The sequence below is a fragment of the Wolffia australiana genome, chromosome 13 (assembly GCF_029677425.1).
Source record: "Wolffia australiana isolate 7733 chromosome 13, ASM2967742v1".
In the NCBI taxonomy this organism is placed as follows: Eukaryota; Viridiplantae; Streptophyta; class Magnoliopsida; order Alismatales; family Araceae; genus Wolffia; species Wolffia australiana.
In genome coordinates this window covers 3,905,341-3,916,906 of record NC_135847.1, presented here as the reverse complement: position 1 = coordinate 3,916,906, position 11,566 = coordinate 3,905,341, and positions in this window count along the sequence as shown.

The window sequence follows — 11,566 nt, the reverse complement described above, 5'->3', positions numbered from 1 at the left end:
TTATGCAACAATTAGTTAACCTCACTAACCTAGTGTAAGTTAGGGTCGAACCACGTCTTCTTCTCATAATAAGCATCCATGCAAGCCTGATTTGAGAGCCCTCCCTTTCTCCACTCTTCTCCACTCATCCAAGGAAGAGTGTCTTCATGGTGAGGAGATCTTCAAGATTTTCAAGAAGAGTTGAAGAAGAAGACGTGGAGATCCAAGAGCCGAGTGATCGAGTGGAAACCTCTAGAGCCCAGATGTGTGAACGGTTTCAAAATGATCTCGAAGTGCCAAAGTCAAGGGTGGAACAAGTTCCCCAAAAGGTACATTCAATGTTTCATTTTAAAGATCGATTGTGAATCAATCGACATGCTTTTGCATCCATGGAAATGTGTTCTTCCATAGACGAACCAAGGACCCGAACTCAACAATATTTAAATCAATAAATAAATGTTTTTCTGTATTTTTTGTTTATTTATGTATTTAATGTTACAAAATTATTTAGAAATGTAATTAAATAATGAAAAATTGGAAATTCATTGTAAAAACACAATCAATGATTTTTACTATTAAGAATGTGCATTTATCAAAATTTTGTGGTGCTAAAAATGGTAACAAGCATAACGGTTTCCAAAGCTTTTAGTATAGTTGTTTCTAAATATTATATCGATTAGATATTTCTTTGTAATTTATGCCTGATTACCAAGGCTTTTAATGGCCATTAGCATATTAGCCTTGTGCAAAACAATTTTATAACTTAATATATTACATGGGTTTGTCCATTTATCTTTGGCTTGTATGAAATTCCTTCTTGCTGGCTCTCTGTTTTGCTCATGATAAAAAAACTCTACTTTCATGTTGCATCCAAACCATGTATGCATTGTGTGTTCATTATCCTATTCTCACAAGAAACTAAGCTGCTTCCAGGCATACTTTTACTGTTTTAGTATTGTTGTGTAAGTCATCTCCTACTAAAACAGGTATTTTAGGAGAGTATTACTTAGTCATTTAACTATTAAACTTTCAGTTTGGGGAGAGAACACACCAATAATAAAAGAAGAACAACATTAAATTAAAGCTCATGTTGTTAAGTTATTTTTGTAAAATAACTTATGAATATTTTCATGAATTTATTTGAAGGCAGAACATATAATCTTAAATTGATTTAAATATTTTTATGAATTTGTTGATTTTTCACATCCTTCTAGAATTTTTTGGAACACTCGGAATGGACCACATGGCTCTTAGAATAGAGAAAAGTAGATGATGGAAAAATCAGATGACTTCGATTGCTCCAAATTCAAATGATAATATCTCATGATCCATAATGAGTTTTGGGATGAAATTTTGAGGGTCTTCTATCCTTACCTATGTCCATCCACCATTTGTTTCCTCATTATGATTAGCAGAGTAGTTTACTTATTTAAAATCTCCTTTGGGTCTGTTATTGCATTCCAATAACAAACTACTGGAGCATTGACGTTCAGATCCACAAGAAAGATAAAAAGTAGAGATCATCCGATTATGCACATAACAACAAGATTAGTGTAATCTTCGTGTTTTGCATCAGGTCTTTGTCTTTTTATCTTCTCACATTTTTCCCCAAATTCTACAACTCACTAGTGCATATCTCCTCATTTGAGATATTATTCACAACAAAGATATTTCAATTCAAATTAATTAGTATTTTCCATTAAAAATCAATGTCTCTTGTGATTTTTCACCATATCGAATAATGTTTGTCTACCTAGTTCTAGTGATTCATTTAGAAAAGAGAACGTGGTGGTTGAGTGTTTGATAGCTTCATATTTTCTGTGGCAGTATTTTTTCTTTGTTGCCACAAGAGACAGTCTTCCTATCAGCAGCTTACTCTAACAGACACTAAATCTACATAACTAGGGACTAGGGAATGACGGTTTTGCTCTCTGTATCGGTTTTTGGCCAACACCTATACCTATACCTAAACTTTGGTACGGTCTCTCTTCGGTCACAGGTTGGTTTTGGTTCGGGAAAGCCTTTATGCTCGGTCAAATGCCTCTGAAAATATTCATATTGAAATTTTTAAAAATCAAAGTCAAAATTTAGGTAAAGAGTTAAATAAGCACCCGGACTACATAATGATTCCATTTTTTCCATGGATTCACTAAATAAACTCTTTATTTCTGCACATTTTTGTATACTTATTTTTTAAGTTATGTTTTTGCATTGGCACAGACTTACATAGTTACACAATCATAGATTTACATATTTATATATTAAAATATTTAGGTATTTACACAATTACAAATTTAGTGTTTACATTTTTGTTTAGATATGTATTTAAATATTCACATATTCGTGTCCTTTATCTATTTTTGTATTCCTATTATTTGTGTATTCATATATGTATATTATTTTCATATTTATGTTATTTTTGTAGTTGTGTTCTTTGTATATTTATGTTATTTTCTTATTTCTATATGACATATATGCTATTCGTGTCTTTATGTGATTTACATATTTATGTATTTTGTATATACTATTTGTGTATCTATCTCATTTTCATATTTATGTATTTTTTACGTTATTTGCGCATTTGTATTTTTCCCTATTGAATAGTTTAGTTAGATCACTCTCTGCAAACATGATTAGCGCAGTTGGCTTATGACGTTGAGGTGAGGAGGGATTGTCTATCTGATATCCGTCTGATATTCGGTATCGACATTTGATATCCAATATTCAGAAAAAAACGGGGCAGTGTCTGATATCGGATATCAGACGATATACGTACAATAGTTGAAAACAGATATCAAAGACGGATATCAAATGGGTAATGACGAGACGGATATTGGATACCAGATATCAGATTTTGATACCCGGATATTAAAACCAGCATCCGGATATCAATATCCGGTATCTACAGAAAAAATCAATAATGATCATTATTTTAGATGATTTATGTTAACAACACAACATGTTTTTGATATATATTCTACCACGTTTATTATGTACCTCTCAAACTTTTTGTTTTCTTCCATATGGGATAATAGGATTCTGAGTTAAACATTAAACTCCAAATCCTATTGTCCCATATGGAAGAAAACAGAAATTTTGAGCTGCATATATTGAACGAGGTAGGGTATATATTAAATGATTTAATAATATTTTAATTAAAATTATTATATTATTAAATCATTTAATACATAATAAATATAAATATTTAATATATTACTATCTCGTTTAATAAATACAGCTCAAAAGTTCTGTTTTCTTTCATATGGGACGATAGGATTCAGTGTTTAATGTTAAACTATGAATCCTGTTATCCCATATGGAAGAAAACAAAAACTTTGAGCTGTATATATTAAACAAGCTACTTTGTCATTTAGAAAGCTCTCTGCTACACTACTAGCCCGCGCATATCCTCTCCAAACTGTTGCACTATGGCAATTAAATTATATTTTTACACAAACCTTCTAAGTTGGATATCGAAATTCGATGTCCAACTCGGATATCCGATATCGTCATCCTCTTCGAGAAACAGAGGCGGATGACGACATTGAGACGAATACCGAAATCGGATATCGGTACTATAGCAACCGATATCCAATATACTTATCTGATATCTGGATATCGGAAAAGACGGATACCAAAAATTTGATTTCCGGCATCCAGTACAGCATCTGTCCTGATACCATAATCTGATACCGGTATAGAGACGGACAATCCCTAGGGGTAAGTGGTATTAGACTCAGGTTCAAATCCCACTGTCAACATATTAGTAAATATTTTTTCAATACAATATTAGGTTCAGTTTGTAGTCTGGTTTTCAGATCATTTTTCTTGTAAAACCAAACCCGGTACGGAACCTTCGGTAAATTCAAAATTTCTGAACCGAAGGTCTCAGTTGGGTTAGGTTTTACCCAATTTTGGTATAAAATGTCCAGCCCTATTATGAACATAGTGATGGGGCACGCCATCTTGACCCGTTGAAGACGTCATCCGTGCCACACGCCATCGCCGTCGAGTGGTGGGTGAATTATGCTCGCTTGTCGTGTTTGTTTTCTTGTCTTCTTCGTTATTTATGTCTCGTGTTTTTTTTGCACTCGTCGAGTCATTTTTGTCACATCGCAATGCATCTGTCATCTGTCCCTGTGTCTTCGTCGTCATGTGGGAGTGGGTCCTTAGTCATTTTGGACTCCCCTCCCTTATTCCCCATTTCTCCTCTTTTATGTTTTGCTCTTTCCCCCTTTATTTTGTAAAGGGGGCCCATTATATAAGGGCCCCCCTTAATGGACAATTATTCCCCCCCTTGTGTCCTCCTATTGCCCAATTAACCTCCCCTCTAATAAAGGAAGAGGGGTGCCCTAGGAGGAGGTCAGACCAGGAAATTTCGAAGTAAGAATTGTGTTGTGAGTTTCTTGGTCTCACCCCCTCGAGAGAGAAGAAAGAGGGGGAAGAGAGGGAGAACGTTGAAACACCCAAGGGAGGAAGCATCCTGAAGGAGTAAGGGAGATCTGACGATCTTCCCCAACACTTCCCAAACCTCATCCACGGTCCCGCTCGTCTTGAAGAATATAAGACATCATCGTGGAAGGATTCAGCCGTGCCCTTTCTCCTGCACCGGCGACGGTCAAAAGGTACGGCCGTCATGCACTCCCTGACGCAGGACAACTAAGGACTGGACAATGAGTGATGCAGGACAACTAAGGAATGGACGGCAGGGATAACGGGAAAAGGTTATGGACGGATGAATGACAATGGAAGGTTAGGGTATGGGAGGGATAAAACAGTCCACAGAAATCCACACCGTCGAATTCGGTTTTTAAAATCAATGAGAAGCTGGTGGTGCAGCTCCGACCCTTATCGAGGGTAGGAATACTGTCTTCCCCCACCGTGACGATGCCTAAGCACCGAAATCAATACCCGAATTCGCGTCACGAAGAAACAGTCGAAAGAGAGGGAGGAAGTGGGAAATCCAAACCAAATCTAATTCTGACGGCGGTGGAAACTTCTCGAGAAAATACTGAACAGAGAACACTTCCACACCAAAGAGTTCAGGCGTACCTCGGCACCGTAGTGTGTGAAGAGAATGCGGGAAATTCCGACTGTGACAGGACTGGACGAATTCGGGCGTTGAGTGGCCCACTAGACGAATATGTCTAGGCGTTCCGGGCGTTGTTGGCCCCAATAGAGAGCAAGGAGGACGAGGATTCGATCTGGAGTGAAGTACACAGCCTCGAATATCCCTGAGCAGCCTGGGTTGACGTCCCTGGTCCTCCTGGGGATGGCGCCTTGGGCGGCTTGGGGTTGGTGACCCTGGCAGCCTGGGAATGGCGCCCTAGGCGACCTGGGGTTGGCGACCCTGGGTGGCCAAAGGGTGGCGCCCTGGGCAGCCTGGGGTTGGCGACCCTGGGCGGCCTGGAGGTGGCGCCCTGGCGGCCTAGGGTTGGCGACCCTCGGTGGCCTGGAGGTGGCACCTTGGCGGCCTGGGGTTGGCGACCCTAGGCGGCCAAAGGGTGGTGCCCTAGGCGGTCTGGGGTTGGCGACCCTGGGCGGCCTAGAGATGGCTTCCTAGGCTGTCCGGGGTGGTGACCTTGGACGGTCTAGGGTTGGCCAGGTTCAAGAAAGAAGAAAAGGGGAAAAAGGAAGGAGGAGGGAGGACGGGGAAGAGAGGTGAGAAAGTGAGGGATGGGGAAGAGAAAGGTGGACGGAGTGGCGGCAGGCCGGCGATACAAGGTGGCAACGACGGTGACAGTGGTGGTAGGGTTGAAGAAGAGATAGGGAGGCTTGGGCAGTCCTCCAAGAAGAGTTAAACAAAAACTCGATTCTTGAATTATGACTGCCTAACTATTTCTTGAAACAATGGCCTATACATATAGGCCTTGGAGGAAAGAGAAAATACAACTTAAAGACGAGAAATTAAAGACGACACGTGCTTCATGTCACGCCAAGGGGCAGTTGGTGATCTGCCGTTGGCGACATATCATGATGCGCAAAGGGGCGTGCGTGCGTGGAGATGTACGTAGCGGAGACGGTTGCGGCGTGTCCGTAGCGGGAGTGTTGGCGTTGGTTAGCTGTGGCGGCGTATCTGTGGCAGAGATGTTGACTTTGGTTGACCGTGGCGACACGTCCAATGGCGATGTGTTGGCGTCCTCACCCCCTCGAGAGAGAAGAAAGAGGGGGAGGAGAGGGAGAACATTGAAGCACCCAAGGGAGGAAGCATCCTGAAGGAGTAAGTTAGATCTGACAATCTTCCCCAACACTTCCCAAACCTCATCCACGGTCCCGCTCATCTTGAAGAAAATAAGACATCGTCATAGAAGGATTCAGCTGTGCCCTTTCTCCTGCACCGGTGGCGGTCAACAGGTACGGCCGTCACGCACTCCCCCTTGTCGCGGTGCAAGGGAGCCATGCCTCGGATGGGAAACCTACGATACACGATCCCGCTTGGGAATTTCTGTCGGCTGAGAAGTTCATCCAAACAGTCTTTCCCTTCGTTGCTGGTCACCCGGGCTTCAGCCAAACAAAGAACAAGTAGGCACCGCCGTGACTCCATCGCGCCTTTGGGACCGTATGATGCGTGCTGCTGGTCCTCGACCAGGCACGCCTAGGGCCTTAGACCGTCCATAGAGGGTCTTGTTGTTGCTGAACTGCAGAATATCCTACGAGAATTCCCTCGGGTTGCCGCGATTCGTTGACAGCAATCTGCACAAACACCTCGGATCGTGGCTGGTTTACCTAAGGTTTTAGCCGTCACCATCGCACTATAGTTGGCCCGGGAATTGTATCCCCTTGCCGTCGGCCGGCAGCAGCGTATCGCATCGACTGCCCCAACGGGACCTGATTTGGACCTAGCCGCGGGTCCATCTGCCACTTGCTGGTGCGTGATGGCTTGACCCGCCCCCGACTATCAAACGTTACCTGGACTCAACCCCCCCCCATCTGTCGATGAATGATCGTTGCCACTCACAATTGCAGAACGACCGCTCAAGCCGACTATTGTTTGTTAGCCGTGACGGGTTTGGCAAAGTTGCTCGAGCCCGGAAACTGGCTTGGCAACTGGCTCCAGCGTCACCACCATTGGTTGCTCCACTGCCCTCTCTCCTCTGACCTCCGTATTGCTCCTGTGTCATACGCCACTCGAGCTATCGACGTTCTTCTACTCCTCTCCACTACACTCGCTCTAGTCATTGTATTGACTAACAACCTGCACGATGAGCCACCCGACGACGAGGTACGTCCTCTCTCTGCCGCTTTTTATTTTACCTTTTGCAGTGTACTTTCATCTTGACTCCACCGCGCTCGGGCTAGTTAGGTGAGAGAGGAAAGAATTGAGAGAAAACTACGAATGCAAGTGAGCATCTTATCGGTATGGATGAGTCCGTCCCTTACGTGTGAGCCCTACAGATTAATTCCATTCGACCGTAGACGTCTTCGTCCCTCCGACAAGGTTTGAGAGGCCATTGTCATCGACACCAACATCCCCTTCGGATCACGAAGCTTGGCATCTCCCTCGAGTCAAAGCCTGCATGTACAACACGTATGACACATACATCGCACATCATAGTTACACATACACCCGTTAGGGTTTATCTATCTGTCGGATGATGACACTGTCGATGTTCGACATCACCATCTAGGTACCGAACCATCATCCTTGGTACCAACCGGATGATGTCCTCGACAACGTCCGGCATCAAATTGGTATCAGAGCATCATCTCGATACATGTCTAGACGACGACACCACCGTCGTCTGGCATCACATAGGGTTCTAGGCATTCTTCCAAGGCCAAGGGTATCATACCTAGGATAGGGAAAAGAGAGTTTGAAGGAAAAAATCACAAGTCCTAATAAAAATTACTGCTTTAATTCAAGCATTTGAAAACAAACGTCACTATTGAATGCAAAATACACAGCGGAAAATTTTTTAGGAGTTTATTCATTCACATAATCTGAATTGGCTTAAAATGTAACCATAATATTACTTTCTTCGAATAAAAATGTTCATCTTCTTTGTATGTGACTCTACTCTAAAAATACCCTCTTAATCTTCATCTTCACTGACTTTGTAAGATGAAACTTCATCCTAATTGACATCAGAACATGAATATTCATTATTAAATCCATTACGCACTTGTAAAGTAACCTTAATAAGATCAAACTAAAAGTTTTCATTAACGAGTTATCCATCCTAGTCGCTGTCCCTATTTAACCTAGTGTCAAGTTGGAGTTCATATTGGAATAATTTGATACTTCGATATGAATGTATGTTTTCGTCATTGGGATCCATAGAGACTCCATTTTATGACATATTTGAGAGATCAAAAGAAAATAAAAAGCACAGATTGTTTATCGGTCACCAAGAAGAGATGACTATTCTTTGATAGTGGTATATAATTGTTTGGCTCTAAATTGAGGTTTTTAAGGAAGAAAAGGCTGTCCATGCTCACCTTTGAAGCATTTCAAACTATTTCCTGGGACCAGGTTCATCTCTAAAGCAATTTTGATATTTCTCTATTTGAGCCTCTCTCATTCCTTTTACAGTGGATAATGACACTCATACGGTGTTAATGAGTTCCAATGCTTTCTCGATCTATGAAGTGCATTGTATGAAGTGGACAAGAACGCCAAGAACCAAATGATGTTTCCCAGGGATTGGAAACTGATGCAGGATGACTAGATGTGTTGGAGCTAGGTGATGACGGGAAATGGATACTGGACGACTAGGGACGTCGGGATAAAATAGACAAAAAATCACACGACCAAGTTCGAAAACTAAATCCGGTGAAAATACTGATGGTGCAGTGATGGCGCGGCCCCGGATATGCCGTCAGAATTGTCACCGTTGCCCCCGACAGCACCTGGTCCAGCACCGGACACGTCTTCGGAGATGCCACCGCCATCCTCGACAGTGCCGGCCGTTCGCGTTCAGCCCGCCTGGCAAGCCAAGGCATCGGTACGTATGCCGGAATTCAAGTATTCCGGGTGACGGACACCTTATCATTTCGCGTTTCATTTTGCTCGTCGTCCTTTGGTTTCGCTCTTCGTCTTTGTGTTATCTTATTCATCGTCGTAGCATGTACGGAGGGAAGGTTCGACCCAATAAGGATCCCCCCTCCTCATCCCGGTTTCATCTTCGTCTCCTTTGATTTCTAGTCATCCCTATGTCCTAGGTCCTAGGGTTATTTTGAGTTAACGTCAGGCTATTTTGGTCAAAGGGCCCCCACATCCCCCCTCTATATAAAGGGAGGTTGGGTGCCCTAAGAAAACTTACGATGTTTTTTTTATGAAATTTGAATTTGTTTCTAAGAGAGAACCTTCCTCCCCGTGAGCTAGGGTTTGATCGAGAGAACAGAAGAACCTGAAGACGAAGGTGGGAAGAATGAGAAGAGGGACCGGAGCGAGGAGAAGCAGGACTGCAGGAGAAGAAGAAGCAGAGACCGCCGGAGCGGAGATCGCCCATCGCGCCGCCGCGCGTCACCGCGCGCGCGCGCGCACCGTTTGCGTGCGCCGAGAGGCTGCGTGACACACGCGCCGTCTCGCGCGTCGGGGCTGCCAGCGCGCTCTAGGGTCACCGAGGTACACCTGCGCTCCTCTGCGTGCCATCCTGCCGACAGATCTTCGGTAGCACCGGTGGCCAGCATCGCCGAGTGTGTCTCTGTTGACTCCCGCCGTTGTCGTCGTCAACTGCACCGGGCCCCAGCAGTTCTAGCGTTCGGACTGCACCTTCCATCGATGAGTCTCCGCTCAGCTTGGACGGTGCCCCGTCCGTCGCACTCCGACCTCGACCGCTCCAGAAAATCGTTTGCCGGTCAGGAGCCCGCGGTCCTCGTCCCGAGCCAGTTGGCCCCGGTCCACCAGCGCCCAGGGCCCTCGACTGAAGGCTCTGAAGGGTGGGCTTGGACAGTCAACACACCCGAGGGTCCTCCGCCGACCGTGACGCCCCGCACACCTCCGTCCCGCGGAGTTGCACCCTGCTCCCGTCAGCGTACTCGCCTGCGGATACCGCCCAGCAGCTGCCCATTCCGACCACGGCGGGTGCGCGTTAACCCCGCCCTACGCTGGTCCGCGGACTGTTTCCTCCAGGGGTGCAACGACCAGCGAGCCCCTACACCCCGCCCGACTTGGCGTTCACCCCCCTTGGCGCCGTGCCCCACGCGCTTGGGAAATTATCTGCCGTTGCCGTGTTGGCAGACCTTCTTGGTCGCTGAGATTTCCCACCTCCCCACGCGGCCTGCTATCTCTCCTGCTCGGTCGACCAACGTCCTGCGAACCCGATCTGTCTGCCGACATCGGCCGGCCCGCACTTCTTGGCCTCCTGCACGACCCACGACGAGGGGACGTTTCCCCCGGACGACCTCAGGTACGACGTCCCTTATCGCCTCGCCCTTTATTTCCTATTGTACGCTTTTCGCTTGCCTCCTCCGCGCTCGGGTTAGACGTAGGTGAGCGGGTCAGAGCGAGTGAAAACATCGACCTTTTGAGCGTCTCTCCTGGTTCATTGCGTGTCGGGTTCGCCCGTCACGTGCCAGCGCCTCCCGGCGGGGTAACTCCCGTTCGGCGTCATAGCAACCTCGTCCCTCCGGACGAGGGTCAGGTGGTCCCCTCCCATCTCCGGGCGACCCCGTTGACCCCGGTCGACGGCCACTCTTGCTCGTCGGCAGCCGCAAGTACTACACCCCCATCCCGGCGCATCTCATCGTAGCCGCCTCCGTAGGACTCCCGTGCCCGACGAACCCGGCCTCGTCATGCACCGACGCGTCTACGTCACCGAGCACGAACCCTCGATGACGGCAGGACTTCGTCTCGGACGTTGTCCTGCACCATACAGCCCCTCTCCTCGTCGAGGGCGGGAGTACTGTCTTACAACCACCATAGTGATGCAAAGCACCAAAATCAATAACTTCGAACGGGCGATCGTTAGAAGATCCAAAGGCCTATTCAATCTATTCGCTTGAAGATTCAAAATCTAAATCTAATCCGAAGGTGGTGGATAAACACTCAAAGAATACTGGACGAAGAACACGGCACCAAAGAGTGTAGAAGTACCTCGGCACTCAATAGTGCATGAGGAGGCTGCGGGAAATTCTCGACGCGTCGTTGGCGGGATGAATGATGTGCGCTTTGACAGGGTCTCGCGGATCCAACTGCGCGGTCAGTTGGCGGGGGGTCATGGGGGGAGTCGCCCCCTTGCGGGGTGCGGGGCAGCACCCCAACACCTAAACGATATGTGTGGCGACCAGTGGCTGCGACGGCGTCCAGGGGCACGGCGGGCGCGGGCTGGTGGCCAGAGACTCTGTGGGCACAGGCGGACAGTAGGCTCAGTAGACTCTGTGGCAGTAGGCTCCTGCGCGTGGCAGACGTCTGTGCGGGCGGGCACCTTTGCGGGCTGACTCCTGTGCAGGCGGGTGCCTACGTGGGATGGGCGCCTGTGCGGGCGGACGCCTATGCGAGCGGGCGGCCTGGCGAACGGGCGTCTGCGCAAGCGGGACGCCTGTGCGGGGTGGCTTGGCGTGGGGCAGCAGCTTAGGTCACGGGGCGGCCTGGGCGTGTGGCAGCGGCCAAGGGCACATGCAGCCAAGGAACAGGGCCGCGGAG